The sequence below is a fragment of the Hyla sarda genome, chromosome 4, assembly GCF_029499605.1.
Source record: "Hyla sarda isolate aHylSar1 chromosome 4, aHylSar1.hap1, whole genome shotgun sequence".
Taxonomy (NCBI): Eukaryota; Metazoa; Chordata; class Amphibia; order Anura; family Hylidae; genus Hyla; species Hyla sarda.
Genome location: NC_079192.1, coordinates 114908682 through 114931111, shown reverse-complemented (window position 1 = coordinate 114931111; position 22430 = coordinate 114908682). Strand labels below are relative to the sequence as shown.

The following is a 22430-nucleotide window of genomic DNA, read 5'->3' as shown; positions in this document are numbered from 1 at the left end:
TCACATTGCAAGTTGAGAAAAGCATTGAGTAGTGGCTGCACTACAAATTCCAGCCAGCAATATCACTGCAGAATGAGGACATAAAAGCTTTCACATTGCAATACCAAGCAAGCTGTGCAAATCAGTGGAATATGCATTAAAATTGTTTTGAATGGGGAATATGAATAATATTTTAGGCCACGTTATGTGTATTCTATGGGTTTAATTAAATGTGTAGAATTTCATCTGGGTTGAACATAAATATGCAGATGGTTATGGAAGGTGGAGATGGAAGCTATGGCTGAGCTACTGGAGATACTGTAAGGGATCATGGTGGATATGCTGAGGGGGAGCAAACAGTCCATGATCAGACATCAGAAGTTCATTCTGATAGGAGTGGGGGAGACAATGAGGAGGAGTTTGATGATGATGATGATGATGAAGTAGTTTTGGACTAGACATGGGATCCTTGGGTAATGCAACTGTCAGCGAAAAAGAGTGTAGAGGAAGTAGGGCCAAAATCAAACTTACAGACATAGACCTGCTGGCATGATAAGTTCCAAAAAATGTTTTCAAAGTTTTAAAGAACTTCTCAGCCCAGACTCACCTCTTGAGTCATTTCATAAATGAGACTTTCCCAGGTGTTACCTAGTTGCCATTATTTTGCTAAAAAAGCTGCACCTGCTTTGCATAGTCGTGTGGCGAAGAGGGTTGGCCACTCCATGCAGTTGTGGGTGTGCAGCTCAGTGCATGGCATGGTAGATACTTGGAGTAGTAGCTATGTCCATGGTCAATACATGTCTTTTATGGACCACTGGGTCAACATCTTGCAGGACAAGGCTCCCACGATAATGAGGCAAGGAAATAGTAGTGAAACCTCCACAGCTGCACAAATCCAATTCAATGTCTGCCATCTGCCACCTATCCTACTGCTTCTCTTCATCCAAGTCCTCCTCCACAGACATCTTACATTTCCCTACAGGAAAGAGCTTATATTACCCACCTCTTCCTTTCAACGGTGCAATGTCAAGCACTGTCATGCTATTGTACATCTGCTAAACCTAGGCGGAAAAAGCAAAATGGCAGAGGACTTGCTGCCCTGCCTGTAGCAAAAAGTTTCACATTGGTTATCTGGTCATAATCTGAGATGGGGAAATGTGGCACAAATATTGTGGCTGCTCTGGGTCTGGATTGCATGACACTCTCCCTGTATGGCACATATGCTAAATCTTTTTATCAAATGTTTCCTGAAAAATTGTAGTGGTCTCAGTGGAAAGCCACTGAGTTATGCTTTTAAATATGCCCTCCATGACCTTCAATGCCAAAACGGCATTTCTCAACACTGCCTCATTTGCAGTGTTCCAACACTGTGGAACTTTGCATTGCACATGTTGGACTACCTGTCCCAGCAGTGCAAAGAGGTGACGGACTTTCAAATGCAGCAGTTTTTGTAGCCAGTGTGACTTTCAACTGAGGCACTGAAAGCTAAACAAAGACACCTGTCACATGATCAGGCCTTTTAAAGAGGAAACAAGATTTGTCAGCAAGGACATCAGTAAAATTAGTGATGTAATGCTGCTGATATTTCTTTTGGAAGAAACGCTTAGGGTAGTGATTGAGCAAGAAAGGATGGAGGAAGGTTGAAATCCGACTGGCAGCAGTATGGATGTCTTTTTTGATGAGTTAGATGAAGAGGACGAGGAAGTGGAAACTGAGAAGGATCTGAAGATGGACTCTGTTTGGCTACTTGTGAAAAAGAAGAAAATAAGAGACCGGGGGGGGGGGGGGGGGTCTCGCGTGATACCGTTTACGTAGTGAAAAGGAAGAGGATGCGGGGCATGTGAACAACTAGGTAGTGGCTGCTCACCTTATTCAGGTTCGACTACATCATCACAAAGTTTTTACATCTAGTATTTCACCCTGACATAAATTGTCACCAAAGGGATGTACGCCGCCACCTGAACAACCAGATTAACGCATACCTCAGTGGTGTCCTTTCTCTGACAGACAACATAAGCCCAGACCCCGTGGACATCTAGGCCACTTAATTAGAACATTTTCCAGAACTTGCCCAGCTTGCCATATGTGTTCTGTCTTGTCAATTCTCAAGTGTAGCAACAGAGAAAGTGTTCAGCACAGCAGCCGACATCACCCGCAAATGAACAAGATTGTCTGCCATTATGAAAAACTCATGAGTGTTAAAATAAATCAGGCATGGATCAGTGAGGAATTTAAAACTCCTGTGCAAGACTACTATAACTTCCACCAGTCCACCACTACCCATTGTCCTGTCTGTTGACTACTACACTTCCCCCCAGTCCACCACTACCTGCTGTCCTGTCTGCTGGCTACTACAACTACACCCAGGCCACCATTACCTGCTGTCTGCTGGATACAACTACCACCAGTCGACTACCCTTGCTGCTGCTACTACCAGCCAGGCATACATATACAAAAACCATGACCCCGTACAAAAGCTATTTCTTCACTATTTTGGGAACCAATGCTTCTGCAACTCTAAAAAGGGATAAAATTAAAAATCCATGGTGTCTTCACTTGCCAGACTCAAAACCTGTTGCTACTCCCAAAATAGATGAATTTTTGGAAGCCTTGTAAAACGCTATTTGAGGGGATATTCAAATATTAGCACCACTTTTTTTGCTTTAGCTGCACCAAAAACTTCAGCTTCTAATAAGCAAATGGAAAGTTTGCTTATAACATTTTCAAAAATGTTATGTTACGCTATAACAGTCAAATATCAAAAATAAGTGAGGGAACATTACAAAATGTTCTAAAATATAATGCAGACCTGATACCTCATAGAAAATTAGTAATGTTTGGCTTAAGGGGATTTCAGTAAATATACTTTTTATTGAAACTCATGTCAAGAAAATCTAATTATTGAAAAGCAGTATATTTGCCATTGTAAACTGATTTCTGCAAGGGATCCCATGTTTTCATTGCAGAAAATATTGTATCAAAAAGCAGCTGTGAAAAGAGAAAATTAAACTGAATACGTTATCAGCAATTCTGTAAAGGTTTTAACTTAATAAATAAAAATACAATGTGAAGAGAAGACATAGGCTGAATAATTTTTTATGTCTCAAAGCAAAATTGTTTCAGAATTTAACACTGGTTAGACAGAATTTAGAATAAATATACTTATCTTTCCTGTTCTCTGTCTTTAGGCTGTGTTCACACACAGGTTTTTAATTGCAATTACTGAATACATAGATAGGAACAAATTATAAATGGAGAACACTTGTAGGAAAGACAGATGGGGAGATTTAACAAAACCTGTACAGGAAAAAGGTGGCCATTTGCCCATAACAGCCAATCAGATTGCTTCTTTTATTTTTAAAAATAATAAAAGGGGGGATGAAATTCTACAATGTTTTGTTTTTAACTTTTTTATTACATTTCATTAAGTAGTGAGATGAACACAGAACATGGTTTTTTTTAAGGGGTTATCAGTGCTTTAGTGTGTGTGTGTATGTGTGTATATATATATATATATATATATATAAAGCTCAAGAAACAAAGTACCCGCACTCACCACTAGATTAGCGACAGCCGGCTCCTAGGAATATATCATGGTTAGACCAACAGAACAGGGACCATGCTGTAACGGACCTCACACCTGAGCGCCCGTTACAGCATGGTCCCTGTTCTGTTGGTCTAACCATGATATATTCCTAGGAGCCGGCTGTCACTAATCTAATGGTGAGTGCGGGTATTTTGTATTTGAGCTTATCTTCTATGCACATTGATTTTCTCCTATGTTTGGATCTTCCCAGCACCACCATAGCTGATGGCTTTTTCAGACCTGCCTCCGTGTGAGCTGTTCGATTGAAGTTTAACCCTGTCGTTTCTGAATTAATCGCAAGTAGTGCTATTCCTTTCTTCCTCACTCACCCAAAATATATATATATATATATATATATATATATATATATATATATATTTATTTTTTTTTTTCAAAGAGCCAAAAAATGCTAGCGCTTACTTACCTTTCTAATCCTGTGCTGAACTCCATTCTGACTCCTGTCAGCACCCTGGTCTAACTTTCGGAGCAGTTGTCACATGATCGTCTCAGCTGATCAGCAGTCTCGGTGGTCAAGAGCTATACTCTGTTATTGCAGTATTATTCCTGGCCATTTTACACAGCCAGCCCACTAGACAGGTAATCAGTGCTATATGCTTTTGTAGCATGTTCATGCTTTTTTTTTTTTTACCAGACATTGAAGTAAATCTGGCTCCTCTAGTTCTAATAGACAGCCATTACTTTCTATTTCCCCAATGCCCAAAACAGTACAAAGCTGGTGTCATCTTGAGTTTGGGGAAATCATTTAACCATAAGAATAAATAGCAGCTGGTGGAAAGTATCAGCACATATGTGGGTCCACTAATGTCTTCTCTTGTTTTGTTGTCCTGCTGTCTTCAGTCTGCCAGACTGGGATTCTCATCCGTATAGGGGTCGCTGGTAAATTCTGAACATCTAATATTCTGGTAATTTCTTGAACGTCTTCTGGAAGCTCAGGTTGGCAGCTTTTCTGATTACATTATTTACCAGTTGTCTGAAAGAAAATAAATCTGGCCTCCTCCCCCCCTTAATAGTTGGCCAACACACACCTTTTTTCCCGATCCCGATGACAGACCTGTCATAAGATGAGGAAATATTACCGGTAATTGTTGAATGATCATAGGCATTTGAGAGATGTTAAAGGTGTTCTCCTCCAGCCCTTAAATGGGTACTCCGACAAAAACATCTTATCCCCTATCCAAAGGACAGGAGTAAGATGACTACTCTCACAATCTCCGCTGTGGCACCATAGTCATCCATGCACGGAGCGAACTCCGCTCTATGCCAGATGACTGGTGCCTACAGCCGCCACGACCTTTCCATTTATGTCTATGGGAGGAGGCTTAACGGCTTTCTGCTACCCATCATACCCCCTCCCATAGACATGAATGGAGGGGGCGTGGCATGACGTTGAAGCTTGGAGCTTCCGTGTTCCGGACTCCAACTCTGCCGGCCTCGAGATTGTGGGGGTCCCCAGTGGTGTACCCCTTTAATAGCCAGTAGTTAGTATTTCCCCAATGTCCAAGAAAGTACATAGCTGGTGTCGTCTTGAGCTTGGGAAAATCCATTTATCGGTAAGAATAAAATGTGTTATACATGCCTATGATTTGTAATGCAGATGTTACAGTGCTTATACTTACAGCCCACTGCTGTGGGGATCTGCCGTTTTTTGCTCTTGTCCTCTTCAGGTGTCTTTGTGTCAGTCTGATGTTTTCACAATTATTGGTTCCCAATCCTTTCTAGAGTCCTTGGTTAAAGGGGTTATCCATGTTTTAAGTAAAATTGTAAATAGCCCAAAAACCTATTAAAACAGCAAACTAGCTGATATATACCTCTGGGATCCTGCACTGAGCCCCCATTCACCATCCGGTCAGGACTCCTGTCTTGCTTTAGAAGCAGGGGTCATGTGACCGCCTCCGCCAATCAGCGACCTCTGTGGTCACACTCCATACTCTTGGTATCACTGCTTAGTGATGGGAGCCATGACGTCAGCAGAACGGAGCATGACCATGGAGACGATTCATTAGTTGTGGCGATCACGTGACCTCTGCTTCTCAAGAAAGACTGGAGTACTGACTGGAGGTGAGTTAGGAGGACGGGATGGTCAGGATAGGAGGTCGGGAAAGGAGGTCGGGAAAGGAGGTCGGGAAAGGAGGTCGGGAAAGGAGGTCGAGAAAGGAGGTCAAGATAGGATGTTGAAAAGGGAGGTTGAGATAGGAGGACGGGATAGGAGGACGGGATAGGAGGTCGGGATAGGAGGACGGGATAGGAGGTCGGGATAGGAGGATGAGACATGAGGTCGAGACATGAGGTTGGGATAGGAGGTTGGGATAGGAGGATGGGATAGGAGGACAGGATAGGAGGTCGAGATAGGAGAACAGGATAGAAGGTCGGGTTAAGAGGTCGAGATAGGAGTATGGTATAGGAGGATGGGATAGGAGAACTGGATAGGAGGATGAAATAGGAGATCAGGATAGGAGGTAGGGGTATGAGGACGAGATATGGGGTTGGGATATGACAACAATATATTTTATCTATGATAAAACAGTGATTTATACATGACTAAATAGCAGCTTATGTATTCCAGGTCAATTAGAACACGCGTCTGTACCATAGAACAGTTACAAAACATCATCTACATGTACAGGGTGGGCCATTTATATGGATACACCTTAATAAAGTAGGAATGGTTGGTGATATTAACTTCCTGTTTGTGGCACATTAGTATATGTGAGGGGGGAAAGTTTTCAAGATGGGTGGTGACAATGGTGGACATTTTTAAGTCTGACATTTTGAATCCAACTTTTGTTTTTTCAATAGGAAGAGGGTCATGTGACACATCAAACTTATTGAGAATTTCACAAGAAAAACTATGATGTGCTTGGTTTTAACGTAACTTTATTCTTTCATGAGTTATTTTCGAGTTTCTGACCACTTATAAAATGTGTTCAATGTGCTGCCCATTGTGTTGGATTGTCAATGCAACCCTCTTCTCCCACTCTTCACACACTGATAGCAACACTGCAGGAGAAATGCTAGCACAGGCTTCCAGTATCTGTAGTTTCAGGTGCTGCACATCTCGTATCTTCACAGCAAAGACAATTGCCTTCAGATGACCCCAAAGATAAAAGTCTAATCGAGTCAGATCGGGAGACCTCGTGGGCCATTCAACTGGCACACGACAACCACTTTCCAGGAAACTGTTAATCTAGGAATGCTCGGACCTGACACCCATAATGTGGTGGTGCACCATCTTGCTGGAAAAACTCAGGGAACGTGCCAGCTTCAGTGCATAAGGAGGGAAACAGATCATCATGTAGCAATTTCGCATACCCAGTGGCCTTGAGTTTTCCATTGATGAAAAATGACCCCACTATCTTTGTGATCTATCCAATGTGAATTGGTGTCAGACCAATAGAAGTGGTTTTGTTTGTTATCTTCACCATTCACATAAAAGTTTGCCTCATCCCTGAACAAAATCTTCTGCGTAAACTGAGGGTCCTGTTCCAATTTTTGTTTTGCCCATTCTGCAGCACCTGAAACTATGGATACTGGAAGCCTGTGCTAGCATTTCTCCTGCGGTGTTGCTATCAGAGTGTGAAGAGTGGGAGAAGAGGGTTGCCTCTTCAAAATCCAACAAAATGGGCAGCACATTGAACACATTGTACAAGTGGTCAGAAACTTGTAAAAATCTCATGAAAGAATAAAGTTACATTAAAACCAAGCACATCGTTGTTTTTCTTGTGAAATTCCCAATAAGTTTGATGTGTCACATGACCTCTTCCTATTGAAAAAAAACAAAAGTTGGATTCAAAGTGGCCGACTTCAAAATGTCCGACTTCAAAATGTCCGACTTCAAAATGGCAGCCCAGTCCACACCCATCTTGAAATGCCCCCCCCCCTCACATATACTAATGTGCCACAAACAGGAAGTTAATATTACTAACCATTCCCATTTTATTAAGGTGTATCCATATAAATGTCCCACCATGTATATAACACAGGCACGGGTATTTAATGCTACTACTTGAACACTTAAAGAGTAGCTCCTACCATCTCTTATTTTTTTCTGTCCCTGACATCTTTTTTTTTCCTGTCCCTGCCTATTTTCTGTCCCTGCCTATAAAAAAAATTAAAAGCAGGGAGGGGGTTAGGGAGAGATGGACAATTACTCCCTAACCCCCTCCCTGCTTTTATTTTTTTTTTTTTACTATATAAAAAATGACTTTTTGTCTGCCTGGTAGTGTGCTCACTACCTGGCAGACTTCCCCAGCAGGCATGACGTCACTGATGCCTGCTGGGGGGGCCAATTTCCGCCCTTAGTTCATCTACACAGGGTGCCTCCAGCTGTTTTACCACTACAACTCCCAGCTTGTCCTGACATCTATTGGCTGTCAGGGCATGCTGGGAGTTGTAGTTGTGCAGCTGGAGGCACCATTTGTTGAAAACGAAAGGTCAATAAGTTAGGGCATCGCTATCCCATACCACCCCTTGTTAAAACCCCGAACCCCGCTCTTCCCCAACCCCCATTTGAAACCATGATCCCCGCTCTCCCCCAACCCCCGTTTAAAACCACAATCCCCGCTCTGCCCTAAACATACATACATACTGCAGAGTCCAGCAGCGGCGTGCAGGGCCAGAAGCAGCGGCGACATGCGCGGGAGGAGTTGCCGTGGTGTGAGCCCAGGGAGCCAATGGGCTCGCTCCCGCCTTTCTGATTGACAGGCAGTGAGCGAGCGCAGGCTGAATGAACTCAGACTGATTGCCCGGACAGCCTGCAGCCGGCCACTAGGAGGGAGACCCCCTAGTGGCCGGTTTTCAAATGTAATTTAAAACATTTTAATAAAAATAAAAAAAATTATAAAAATATATTAGAGATATGTCGTAGTACATATGTACTACAATATATAAAAAAAAAAATTAAAAAAAAAAAGAAAGTTGATTACAGTGCCCATTTAACCATTAAGGCTGTTTCCTGATTTTTCCCTGTACAGCACCCTTTCTGTCTATGCACCATGCAGTTATGGTATTCTTCAAAAGTGCAGAGAACATGTAAACAGGGCCTCAACTTTTTTATTGTTTTATTTGCTGGGTATTCATGTGTTTAGACTACTACTGTTCAACAACTGGTGGCATACCCAATAATATGCCATCACTTGTTAAAAGAGGAAGCATTTTATTCTGACTAAATGATTTAGAAAATAAGATTTCTGCTTCATGGATATCAGACTTCAGACTCAAAAGAAAAAAATGATCAAAAGTGTGAAAAACACACACACACTAGAACACAGTGTACTCTGAGTTGCAAACAATGCTCTGGGCTGCAAGTGTCATTCAATAAACTACAACAGTAGTCCAACAAATAGGTTCTGAGTAATCCAGGACTAATAGACAACTGGGTATTACCATTCCCTTTGACAATAGGACAGAACGGTTTTACAAGGGTAAAAGTCAATGGTCAGTGTCCCGGTTATTAAAAAGAACTTTTCACAAGTTACAGAGAAATATCAATAATTTTAATCGGCCTTGGTCTCAGTGATAAGACCCCCACCACTCATTAGAATGAGCAGGGAGAAGCACATGGTTATGTACATAACTCCATGGCTTGCAACAATCTATATCCATCTACACTTGATGGAATGAAGTGATCATGTGGGTCGCATCCCTAAGACCCTGAAGACAGGTACACTTTTTTCAATTCATTTATTGGCGGAATAATCAAGGAACTGTGAAGTGCACAAAATCAGAGATACTATGCAAACTGTCTATGTAGAACTGGTGTCTATATGATGCCTATATGGAGGTGGTATTGGTTTTATGAGGGGATATTGTATGTGGGCTGGTGATGTTTGTGTCCAACCCTGATTATACCTTCATCTTGAATGTGAAGTCTGCATGGACAAGGAAGGGTCTTCCAGATGTCAGCTGTAGCACACGTCGCTCCACCATCATATACTCTTTGCTGTTCCCGGGTACCAGGGCACACTTGTTGATGGCCTTCACGGCAATCTGTTGATGGGATGCAGTATCCTCCCCCAGGAATGCCATCCCATAACTTCCCTGGCCCAGCAGTTAGTGGAATAATAATCTCTCTTAATGGTATTGGAGATTGTGCTGAGGCAGGTGGCCGATCACTGCTGGGTCCTAGCAAGGGGAGATAAATGCATTATATTACAATTACTACAAGTATATTTTAATAACATATATGTTTATATATTTTTTTAAGTCCATCAGTGGTACGTTTATAAGTAATCATTCATTGCTTATACAGTTTAATGCAATAGATATGTATTGCATTGATTTGTAAAATAATTGGTGTACTAGTACAGGTAACATGGCAGGCATGGCCTTCAGGAGCCCTCTAGTTTCCATGATAACTAATGGGCAGGCCCCAATTGCATTATAAGGTTGCTGATTAGAAACCCTAACAGTGTGGGCATCCTCTTTAGTGCCATGTTCACAGCACTAAGAGGTTTTAATGACAGATATCAGAGTGATAACTGATGCCGGTCAGTAATAGTGAGTGTTGGCTGAGCAGTTGGCACCCGCTGTGTACGAAGCAAGCTCAGCTCCTGACTCTTGACCTCATACACCCTGAGCGCATACTCACAGTATAAATACAGAAAAAGATGCCAAGGCGACAACTGCATAGATGTCATGGTCAATTGTCACTGTGGCATCTAGTTGATAAGATAGAGGAACCCCCCACCCACCCCCGATCGCCCTATTGCCTTCCCCTTAAAAATTTGAGTGTAGGGTGCTATTTGGTTGTCAAAAAACATCCTGGGGCCTAGTGAAGCCTCCAGGCCTTCCATGATTGTACTGAGCATATCTGGAGTGTTGGAGGAAGGTAAGAATAGGCGCTAAAATGCCACAATACCGTAATTCATTAGTATGAATACTAAATAGCACTGTAGTATTGCTATTGAAGACTTTTTTAAGTTTCCTAGTGCAGACTAAAAGTATAAAAAAACTAAACAAACTAAAATGTTGTACGTATCTTAAGGGAATGTTCACATTTAGACACTTTGTTGTGCATGCAGAAAGCATTATGATTTTTTGCTCCAAAACATAGTGGTGTCACTGCCCTAAATCCGGCTCTCATGGACTTCAATAGGAGTGGGGGGAACATTTCTGAAAAGAAGTCACATGTCATTACTTTTCAGTACTGAAGCTCCTATTTAAGTCAGTAGAAGCTTCTAGGCCACCACCCCCCAGGCCCCTCCTGCACTGCTGGCAGCTTAAAGAGAGCTACAACACATCACAAGGTCTATGCTAATGTGATCCCACCATTAAATGGTAACACTATAGACTATAACTAAATAAAATAACATAAAAATAAAATGTTACAGGGGCCAGAATAATGATGCAAAGCTATTTTCTTTTAACTTTATTGTTTAAAAGTAGAGAAACATAACAAAAACTATTTGATTGTGGCATCATTCTTATTTAACTGAGGTCAAGAATAAGGTTAAATGGGGTTACCGGTCTGTCTGGACAAGCAAGTGACACATGACTGCTGCAGCTAATCAGTGGCCACAATGGACTTGTTCCATATTTCTGGCACTGCTCAGTGATAGGAGCCATGATGCCAGGTGTATGGAACCGCCGAGGCCATTGATTGACCACAGTGGTCACATGTGGGGAGATTTCTCAAAACCTGTCCAGAGTAAAAGTTGCTGAGTTGCCCATAACAACCAATCAGATCGCTTCTTTCTTTTTTCAGAGGCATTTCAAAAATGAAAGAAGCAAGCTGATTGGTTGCTATGGGCAACTCAGCAACTTTTCCTCTGGACAAGTTTTGAGAAATGTCCCCAATGATGTCCTCTTGTCAAGAGAGACCCTGGAACCAAGCAAAGCTTGTAAGATGAATGCTGCTAGATTGGACGAGTTAATAACTGTTACGCCGAGCGCTCCGGGTCCCCGCTCCTCCCCGGAGCGCTCGCTTCACTCTCTCCGCTGCAGCGCTCCGGTCACGTCCTCTGACCCGGGGCGCTGCGATCCCGCTGCCAGCCGGGATGCGATTCGCGATGCGGGTAGCGCCCGCTCGCGATGCGCACCCCGGCTCCCCTACCTGACTCGCTCCCCGTCTGTTCTGTCCCGGCGCGCGCGGCCCCGCTCCCTAGGGCGCGCGCGCGCCGGGTCTCTGCGATTTAAAGGGCCACTGCGCCGCTGATTGGCGCAGTGGTTCCAATTAGGGTAATCACCTGTGCACTTCCCTATATTACCTCACTTCCCTTGCACTCCCTTGCCGGATCTTGTTGCCTTAGTGCCAGTGAAAGCGTTCCTTGTGTGTTCCTTGCCTGTGTTTCCAGACCTTCTGCCGTTGCCCCTGACTACGATCCTTGCTGCCTGCCCCGACCTTCTGCTACGTCCGACCTTGCTTCTGCCTACTCCCTTGTACCGCGCCTATCTTCAGCAGCCAGAGAGGTGAGCCGTTGCTAGTGGATACGACCTGGTCACTACCGCCGCAGCAAGACCATCCCGCTTTGCGGCGGGCTCTGGTGAAAACCAGTAGTGGCTTAGAACCGGTCCACTAGCACGGTCCACGCCAATCCCTCTCTGGCACAGAGGATCCACTACCTGCCAGCCGGCATCGTGACAGTAGATCCGGCCATGGATCCCGCTGAAGTTCCTCTGCCAGTTGTCGCTGACCTCACCACGGTGGTCGCCCAGCAGTCACAACAGATAGCGCAACAAGGCCAACAGCTGTCTCAACTGACCGTTATGCTACAACAGTTACTACCACAGCTTCAGCAGTCATCTCCGCCGCCAGCTCCTGCACCTCCTCCGCAGCGAGTGGCCGCTCCTGGGCTACGCCTATCCTTGCCGGATAAATTTGATGGGGACTCTAAGTTTTGCTGTGGCTTTCTTTCCCAATGTTCCCTGCATCTGGAGATGATGTCGGACCTGTTTCCCACTGAAAGGTCTAAGGTGGCTTTCGTAGTCAGCCTTCTGTCCGGAAAAGCCCTGTCATGGGCCACACCGCTCTGGGACCGCAATGACCCCGTCACTGCCTCTGTACACTCCTTCTTCTCGGAAATCCGAAGTGTCTTTGAGGAACCTGCCCGAGCCTCTTCTGCTGAGACTGCCCTGTTGAACCTGGTCCAGGGTAATTCTTCCGTTGGCGAGTATGCCGTACAATTCCGTACTCTTGCTTCAGAATTGTCCTGGAATAATGAGGCCCTCTGCGCGACCTTCAAAAAAGGCCTATCCAGCAACATTAAAGATGTTCTGGCCGCACGAGAAATTCCTGCTAATCTACATGAACTTATTCACCTAGCCACTCGCATTGACATGCGTTTTTCCGAAAGGCGTCAGGAACTCCGCCAAGATATGGACTCTGTTCGCACGAGGCGTTTCTCCTCCTCGGCTCCTCTCTCCTCTGGTCCCCTGCAATCTGTTCTTGTGCCTTCCGCCGTGGAGGCTATGCAGGTCGACCGGTCTCGCCTGACACCTCAAGAGAGGACACGACGCCGTATGGAGAACCTCTGCCTGTACTGTGCTAGTACCGAACACTTCCTGAGGGATTGTCCTATCCGTCCTCCCCGCCTGGAAAGACGTACGCTGACTCCGCACAAAGGTGAGACAGTCCTTGATGTCTACTCTGCTTCTCCACGTCTTACAGTGCCTGTGCGGATGTCTGCCTCTGCCTTCTCCTTCCCTGCTGTGGCCTTCTTGGACTCTGGATCTGCAGGAAATTTTATTTTGGCCTCTCTCGTCAACAGGTTCAACATCCCGGTGACCAGTCTCGCCAGACCCCTCTACATCAATTGTGTAAATAATGAAAGATTGGACTGTACCATACGTTTCCGCACGGAGCCCCTTCTTATGAGCATCGGATCTCATCATGAGAGGATTGAACTTTTGGTCCTCCCCAATTGCACCTCAGAAATTCTCCTTGGACTTCCCTGGCTTCAACTTCATTCCCCAACCCTGGATTGGTCCACTGGGGAGATCAAGAGTTGGGGGTCCTCTTGTTCCAAGAACTGTCTAAAACCGGTTCCCAGTAACCCTTGCCGTAACTCTGTGGTTCCTCCAGTAACCGGTCTCCCTAAGGCCTATATGGACTTCGCGGATGTTTTCTGCAAAAAACAAGCTGAGACTCTACCTCCTCACAGGCCTTATGATTGCCCTATCGACCTCCTCCCGGGCACTACTCCACCCCGGGGCAGAATTTATCCTCTCTCTGCCCCAGAGACTCTTGCCATGTCCGAATACGTCCAGGAGAATCTAAAAAAGGGCTTTATCCGTAAATCCTCCTCTCCTGCCGGAGCCGGATTTTTCTTTGTGTCCAAAAAAGATGGCTCCCTACGTCCTTGCATTGACTACCGCGGTCTTAATAAAATCACGGTTAAGAACCGCTACCCCTTACCCCTCATCTCTGAACTCTTTGATCGCCTCCAAGGTGCCCACATCTTCACTAAATTGGACTTAAGAGGCGCCTATAACCTCATCCGCATCAGAGAGGGGGACGAGTGGAAAACGGCATTTAACACCAGAGATGGACACTTTGAGTATCTGGCCATGCCCTTTGGACTGTGCAATGCCCCTGCCGTCTTCCAAGACTTTGTCAATGAAATTTTTCGTGATCTGTTATACTCCTGTGTTGTTGTATATCTGGACGATATCCTAATTTTTTCTGCCAATCTAGAAGAACACCGCCAGCATGTCCGTATGGTTCTTCAGAGACTTCGTGACAACCAACTCTATGCCAAAATTGAGAAATGTCTGTTTGAATGCCAATCTCTTCCTTTTCTAGGATATTTGGTCTCTGGCCAGGGACTACAGATGGATCCAGACAAACTCTCTGCCGTCTTAGATTGGCCACGCCCCTCCGGACTCCGTGCTATCCAACGCTTTTTGGGGTTCGCCAATTATTACAGGCAATTTATTCCACATTTTTCTACCATTGTGGCTCCTATCGTGGCTTTAACCAAAAAAAATGCTGATCCCAAGTCCTGGCCTCCTCAAGCAGAAGACGCCTTTAAACGACTCAAGTCTGCCTTTTCTTCGGCTCCCGTGCTCTCCAGACCTGACCCTTCCAAACCCTTCCTATTGGAGGTTGATGCCTCCTCAGTGGGAGCTGGAGCTGTTCTTCTACAAAAAAATTCTTCCGGGCATGCTGTCTCTTGTGGTTTTTTCTCTAGGACCTTCTCTCCAGCGGAGAGGAACTACTCCATCGGGGATCGAGAGCTTCTAGCCATTAAATTAGCACTTGAGGAATGGAGGCATCTGCTGGAGGGATCAAGATTTCCTGTTATTATCTACACCGACCACAAGAACCTCTCCTACCTCCAGTCTGCCCAACGGCTGAATCCTCGCCAGGCCCGGTGGTCTCTGTTCTTTGCCCGATTTAATTTTGAGATTCACTTTCGTCCTGCCGATAAGAACATTAGGGCCGATGCTCTCTCTCGTTCCTCGGATGCCTCAGAAGTTGATCTCCCTCCGCAACACATCATTCCACCTGACTGCCTGATCTCCACTTCTCCTGCCTCCATCAGGCAGACTCCTCCAGGAAAGACCTTTGTTTCTCCACGCCAACGCCTCGGAATCCTCAAATGGGGTCACTCCTCCCATCTCGCAGGTCATGCGGGCATCAAGAAATCTGTGCAACTCATCTCCCGCTTCTATTGGTGGCCAACTCTGGAGACGGATGTTGGGGACTTTGTGCGAGCCTGCACTATCTGTGCCCGGGATAAGACTCCTCGCCAGAAGCCCGCTGGTTTTCTTCATCCTCTGCCTGTCCCCGAACAGCCTTGGTCTCTGATTGGTATGGATTTTATTACTGATTTACCCCCTTCCCGTGGCAACACTGTTATTTGGGTGGTCGTTGATCGATTCTCCAAAATGGCACATTTCATCCCTCTTCCTGGTCTTCCTTCTGCGCCTCAGTTGGCTAAACAATTTTTTGTACACATTTTTCGTCTTCACGGGTTGCCTACGCAGATTGTCTCGGATAGAGGTGTCCAATTTGTGTCTAAATTCTGGAGGGCTCTCTGTAAACAACTCAAGATTAAATTAAATTTTTCCTCTGCATATCATCCCCAGTCCAATGGACAAGTAGAAAGAATTAACCAGATCTTGGGTGATTATTTGCGACATTTTGTTTCCTCCCGCCAGGATGACTGGGCAGATCTCCTTCCATGGGCCGAATTCTCGTATAACTTCAGGGTCTCTGAATCTTCCTCCAAATCCCCATTTTTCGTGGTGTACGGCCGTCACCCTCTTCCCCCCCTCCCTACCCCCTTGCCCTCTGGTCTGCCCGCTGTGGATGAAATTTCTCGTGACCTTTCCATTATATGGAGAGAGACCCAAAATTCTCTCTTACAGGCTTCTTCACGCATGAAGAGGTTCGCGGATAAGAAAAGAAGAGCTCCCCCCGTTTTTTCCCCTGGAGACAAGGTATGGCTCTCCGCTAAATATGTCCGCTTCCGTGTCCCTAGCTACAAGTTGGGACCACGCTATCTTGGTCCTTTCAAAATTTTGTGTCAAATTAATCCTGTCTCTTATAAACTTCTTCTTCCTCCTTCTCTTCGTATCCCTAATGCCTTTCACGTCTCTCTTCTCAAACCACTCATCCTCAACCGTTTTTCTCCCAAATCTGTTCCTCCCACTCCTGTTTCCGGCTCCTCGGACGTCTTCTCGGTCAAGGAAATTTTGGCTGCCAAAAAGGTCAGAGGGAAAAATTTTTTTTTAGTAGACTGGGAGGGTTGTGGTCCTGAAGAGAGATCCTGGGAACCTGAGGACAACATCCTTGACAAAAGTCTGCTCCTCAGGTTCTCAGGCTCCAAGAAGAGGGGGAGACCCAAGGGGGGGGGTACTGTTACGCCGAGCGCTCCGGGTCCCCGCTCCTCCCCGGAGCGCTCGCTTCACTCTCTCCGCTGCAGCGCTCCGGTCACGTCCTCTGACCCGGGGCGCTGCGATCCCGCTGCCAGCCGGGATGCGATTCGCGATGCGGGTAGCGCCCGCTCGCGATGCGCACCCCGGCTCCCCTACCTGACTCGCTCCCCGTCTGTTCTGTCCCGGCGCGCGCGGCCCCGCTCCCTAGGGCGCGCGCGCGCCGGGTCTCTGCGATTTAAAGGGCCACTGCGCCGCTGATTGGCGCAGTGGTTCCAATTAGGGTAATCACCTGTGCACTTCCCTATATTACCTCACTTCCCTTGCACTCCCTTGCCGGATCTTGTTGCCTTAGTGCCAGTGAAAGCGTTCCTTGTGTGTTCCTTGCCTGTGTTTCCAGACCTTCTGCCGTTGCCCCTGACTACGATCCTTGCTGCCTGCCCCGACCTTCTGCTACGTCCGACCTTGCTTCTGCCTACTCCCTTGTACCGCGCCTATCTTCAGCAGCCAGAGAGGTGAGCCGTTGCTAGTGGATACGACCTGGTCACTACCGCCGCAGCAAGACCATCCCGCTTTGCGGCGGGCTCTGGTGAAAACCAGTAGTGGCTTAGAACCGGTCCACTAGCACGGTCCACGCCAATCCCTCTCTGGCACAGAGGATCCACTACCTGCCAGCCGGCATCGTGACAATAACCTTTACTTGTTTTACAGCATTTTGAGCCCTTAAAAGCTGGATATCCCTTAAAGCTAAGTTCACATCTGTGTGGAGGCTCCTTTTGATTTTAGGTTCAGCTGCTCCATCTGAAAAATAAAAATAAAAACAGACATGGAGTCCGATGGACCCTATTGACTTAAAGGGGTATTCTGGCCTAGACATATTATCCCCTATCCCTTGGATAAGATGTCTGATTGCGGGGGACCCACTGCTGGGACCCCTCGCGATCTCCGTGCAGCACCCTCATTTTATGCCAGGCTGCTGCTCCAAACCCCTGTGTTTCTGGGACTGGAGATGTGACGTCATGCCACGTCCCCTCCATTCATGTCTATGGGAGGGATCGTGATAACCATAGAATGTGGGTGCTGCACGAAGATCGCGGAGGTCCCAGTGGTGGGGCCCCGCGATCAGACATCTTATCCCCTATCCTTTGGATAGGAGATAAGATGTCTATGGCCGGAATACCCCTTTAACTCCATAAGAACATGCCCCATTTTCAGCCTCCTTCAGGCTTCCTGCCAGTGTCCGTTATTTAACTGGATTTTAATAGAAAAAAAATAGTTCTAGCTTCAGTTTATTTTTCTCTTTGAATAGATTCTGAGTCCATGAACCTTAGCCTAATGTAATATTCACTGCACAAAATTTGACCATTTGACCACACAGATACTGTATTTTTCTGGCTATTTGATACTCATGACTATAGGAAGAATACAGAAAAATGGGGAAATATTCATACAAATAAAACTTCCCCAGTGCTGTAAGGAAGTGAAAGGGTCAATGCCGCTAACATTGGTGGTCTAGAGTTAAAGAGGAGTCCAATATTGTTAGGCTCAATATGTCATCCCCTTCTGAGCACATAAACTGGGGAGATGCAGGTAGTTCCCTCATTCCATTATGTTATACAGTAGAGGATGGTGTCACAAAAGTGTAATATGTGGCACTTCTTGCCTGTGTTAGGGCATAACCGGCTGCTGCATGTCTTCCCTGCTTGATTGATAGAGAGCTAATGTGTGCAGAGCTGAGGACCTGCCTGTATTTCCTAATTTTAGTTACCCATACAGTGGTCCCTCAAGTTACAATATTAACTTCAGGATAACTATTGTATGTTGAAACCATTGTATCTGGACGCTATAACTTTATGGAAACTGGGTAATTGGTTCTTAAGCCCCAACATGTTATCCAAAAATAGGAAAATGTGAGAATTAAATTAATATAAGTAAATAATGAATACAAATAAAGCAAGTTCATAAATATATAAGTAAGAAAGAGCTGCTGAAAGCTGTAAATCACAGCCTATGTAGAGGACAGGAGCTTCATTAGGGTACTATACAGTACACACAGTGTCCCAAAAAATGGAGCGGCACCCACCTAGTATCCAAAAGAGCAGATAACCCTGGCAGGTAAATAGTAGTACAGGACATGTAGTACCTCCCTGTCCAGCAGGGCGGCACTACCAGACAACCAGTCAGTTCATGCACTTCAGTAATACAGGTGTTTTACCAGTGAAATGCCCATCACAGCCCCTATCTCTGTTGTCTCTGAACTAGTGGTAGAGGCTAGTTGCTATGATGTTTCTTAAACACTGCATACACAGAGAGAAAGGGAATGCTGCTTCCCTATAACCATATGACACACCCTCAGAAGCAGTATGGAGGACATTATAAAGCAGTATTGAGCGATGTTAGCTGTAAATCCAGCACTGGGGTTAAATATAATTGTGGAAAGCTCCTGCCTCTGTCTCACTTTGCAGCTAACTCCCTCTGCCTCTTATCATCTTCATAAACCTTCATGGACAGCATGTAACTTAAAGGGGTTATCCAGGAAAAAAAAAACTTTTTTTTATATGTCAACTGGCTCCAGAAAGTTAAACAGATTTGTAAATTATACAAAATATATTGAAAAATTGGGGCTCAGAGTCATGAATATTAGATACAAATTACTTAATTGATAATAAGATATTTGTAATATTTGTGTCTTTTGACCCACAGGGCCCTCGTGGGTCAACAGAAATATATTAAGTAGTCTATACATAAAATATTCAATGCATAAAATATGGCAAATAATTATTTAAAACTAATAAAATACATAAAATGAAAAAACTTTAAAATTATTCCCTAAGTGTCCATAAAGTTTCATTTTATGTATTTTATTAGTTTTAAATAATTATTTGCCATATTTTATGCATTGAATATTTTATGTATAGACTATTTAATATATCAGTGTATTTCTGCTTACCCACAAGGGCCCTGTGGGTCAAAAGACACAAATATTACGAATATCTTATTATCAATAAATTAATTTGTATCTAATATTCATGACTCTGAACCCCAATTTTTCTATATATTTTGTATCATTTTTGGCGCCTTCGGTACAGGTGTTATTTGGGCAGCCCGAGTCACAGGTTGTCTGGGAGATAAGAGCCTCTCTAATATTTCTAGATTTGTAAATAATTTCATTAAAAAATCTTAATCCTTTCAGTACTTATGAGCTGCTGAAGTTGATTTGTTCTTTTCTGTCAGAGATGTCAGCAGAGAGCACTGTTGCCAGACAGAAAAGACCAACTCAACTTCAGCAGCTAATAATTATTGGAAGGATTAAGATTTTTTTTATAGTAAGTAATTTACAAATCTGTTAAACTTTCTGGAGTCATTTGATTTATAAAACAAAGTTTTTTTCTGGAATACCTCTTAATCCCTCAGTGACCTAATTGTCCATCTTGTCTATCAAAATAGAGTTAACAGTTTTTTAACTGGCCTTTGCAGAATTAGGCATTTTTCTCTAATAGGAGTTAATACAAAGTTGTCTGTACTGTAATTTATGCAGAGCATGTTGAGAGTGTGGTTAACATTTAAAGAGTATCTCTCATGATCTTGTTAAATTTTATTCCTCCCAGTTCACTGCCCCCATCATGATAAACCACACCCTGCCTTTATTTTTATTATTTTTTAGTTTTCTATCTTGATATTGCTCTGTATTTTCTGCTCAGTCTCAGTCAGATTCATAGACTGGGAAGGGGCGTTCCCCAGCAGGCGTGGCATCATCTGAAGCCATACAGAGGAGAACTTCCTCCCTCACTCTGCTACACACAGCCCAGAGCATTTCAGTGTTAGATGAGATATGATTGGCTAAGGCTGCACACACACCCCTCAGCACTCCAGACTGCATTTCCTGATTTTGGATTTCTGACAGGGCAGCAGGAGTCCAAAGTTTGTGCAAGAGATAGGGGACAATGTGCTCTGGACCAGTAGGGAGACACCTATTGTCAACTTTTTTAAATACAAATAGATTGGTGACCTAAGCTTATTAGAGTAGTTCAATAGTGGCATTCTTGGAACTATGATATGTACAAAATTTGGATAAACTGTTATTTGACATAAATATTAACCAACCAAAGCATAACACAAGGTAGATCTTTATGGAAAATGTCTTAGATTTTTCATCAATCTGGACAGCCATCATGCAACAACTGACGATCTATTTAGCAAATGTATTTTAATTTAGTCGTGTTATGGTCAAAATGTTCTGCTAGCTCCGTTAAGTATTCTCTCTGGGCTTTTCAACTTCATTAATTAGCATCTTTTAAATGGTCGGGTAATATTCCTGACTACTTTTCTAAGCTATCTCCCTAGGCCCTAATTTTAATAAAATTTTGAATGAACATTTGAATTTTTAAGATCTTTCCATAACATGCATAAAGTGATGGTCATAGAACCATATTTATCAGTGTGATTAATCTGTATTTTGTGAATGATGACAGTTTTTTCTTTTCTGTAAGTGGGTTAAACAATGGATAATAAGTTGCAAATTGTATTTTTTAACTTATTAATTGTGATTAAAACAGAGATAAGGATGATGTAGGTCAAAATGTAGAAGAGTTCTCTATTCCTCATCATGAAAACGTAGTGCTGACTTTAGCATGTACATAAATAATACAGTGTTAAGATGCTAATTACTCATTATTGAGCACTACAAGGGATTTTATGGAAGAGGATACATTTATCTTAAACATTTATTTCCTGCCCTGTAGAGAATTCCCATTATACAAGAACAAATTCAGTTTGTTAATTGGACTATTACTTTATTTCAGCCTTTTTTTTCCATACAGAATGGAGGAGATAGCCCAAAGCTTCAATGTATGGTGACCTTAAGGTCTTTATGGAGATGAGGAAGTCCAAGAGCACATAAATCAGAAGAGATTTAGTAAAACACATAAAATAAAAGTCATCATTTTTGTCTTGATTATTTAGAGTCTTAGAAGATATTTCTCCTATACAAAGATATACAAAGCTTTCATTTTAAGCATATTACCGCATATATTCTTTATTGTAAAAGAGATTGGACAACCTCATTATTCTTTCTTTTTTTTTTTCTCTTACAAAATCATGTGGTTTTCCTATAATTTTGCATATTAAAGGAGTTATATGGGTTTTCAAAAAATTTTCATTTTATATCATTTAGTAAGAAAAAATCTCCTGCGTCATCTGGCGCATGTGCAGTGAAGGGAGTTGTACTGGACTCATCTTCATTTGCTCACTGTGCATGGCTTGTAATGACATGGCCAGTTTTGTGTGATGTCAGTCAGGCTAGGACTGAATGCCTCCTCAGGAAACTAGATGTGTCCCCCCTCACCCATGACTCCCGTCCAGTAATTTGCACTCTGCGCTATCCTCTGTATAAGTTCCTTTCATACATAATAATGCTGACAGTGATATGTATAAAAAGCCAAGATATGTAGAAGAAATCGAATGGTCTGGCACAGATGCGCATTAACAAATGCAGATGGGAACACAAACACATTTTAGAGACCTATGTCAATGATTTTATTCTGGTTTAAAAATAATCAGGGATGTTAAAATTCAACATGTTTAAAGTGTACCTGTCAAAGCCCACAACAAAATTGATATGTTACATGAGTTCCTAATCATGACCTTGTGCATCAAATTTTTATACCTCTAAAATCTATGTTTATTATTAAAATACCTCTTTTCATTAGCTCACAGTGTTAGAAATCCTCTTAGGGGAAGGAGGTGTCTCCCTCATTTGTGGTGGTGGGAGGAGATTGGTGTGTGATAGAATGGGGCGTGTCCCTCTCTTGTGGTGGTGGGAGGTGTGTCATCTCTTGTCCATGAATCATGGACAAGCTGATGCTGCTGCAGGACTGGTTAGTTTCCCAGTAGGTATGGGGACTCCTAGTGGTGGGATTTTCAGGAGGCATCTTCTTTATTAAATATTCAAACATTTTTAAACAACCATATTACAAAAGGTCTTTAATTTTTATCAGTAACAACATATCAAAAGTTTTTTGGAACTGAC

The 22430-nt window shown here is 43.7% G+C and overlaps 1 long non-coding RNA gene across 1 annotated transcript in view; it reads left to right on the top strand.

The window, feature by feature from the left end:
- Positions 1–21338, top strand: part of LOC130366890 (uncharacterized) — a 34233-nt gene extending 12895 nt beyond the window's left edge. The window contains exon 3 of the long non-coding RNA XR_008891983.1: positions 21223–21338. This is a non-coding gene — a long non-coding RNA (uncharacterized LOC130366890). The remainder of the gene's footprint in view (positions 1–21222) is intronic.
- Positions 21339–22430: the final 1092 nt, after the last annotated feature.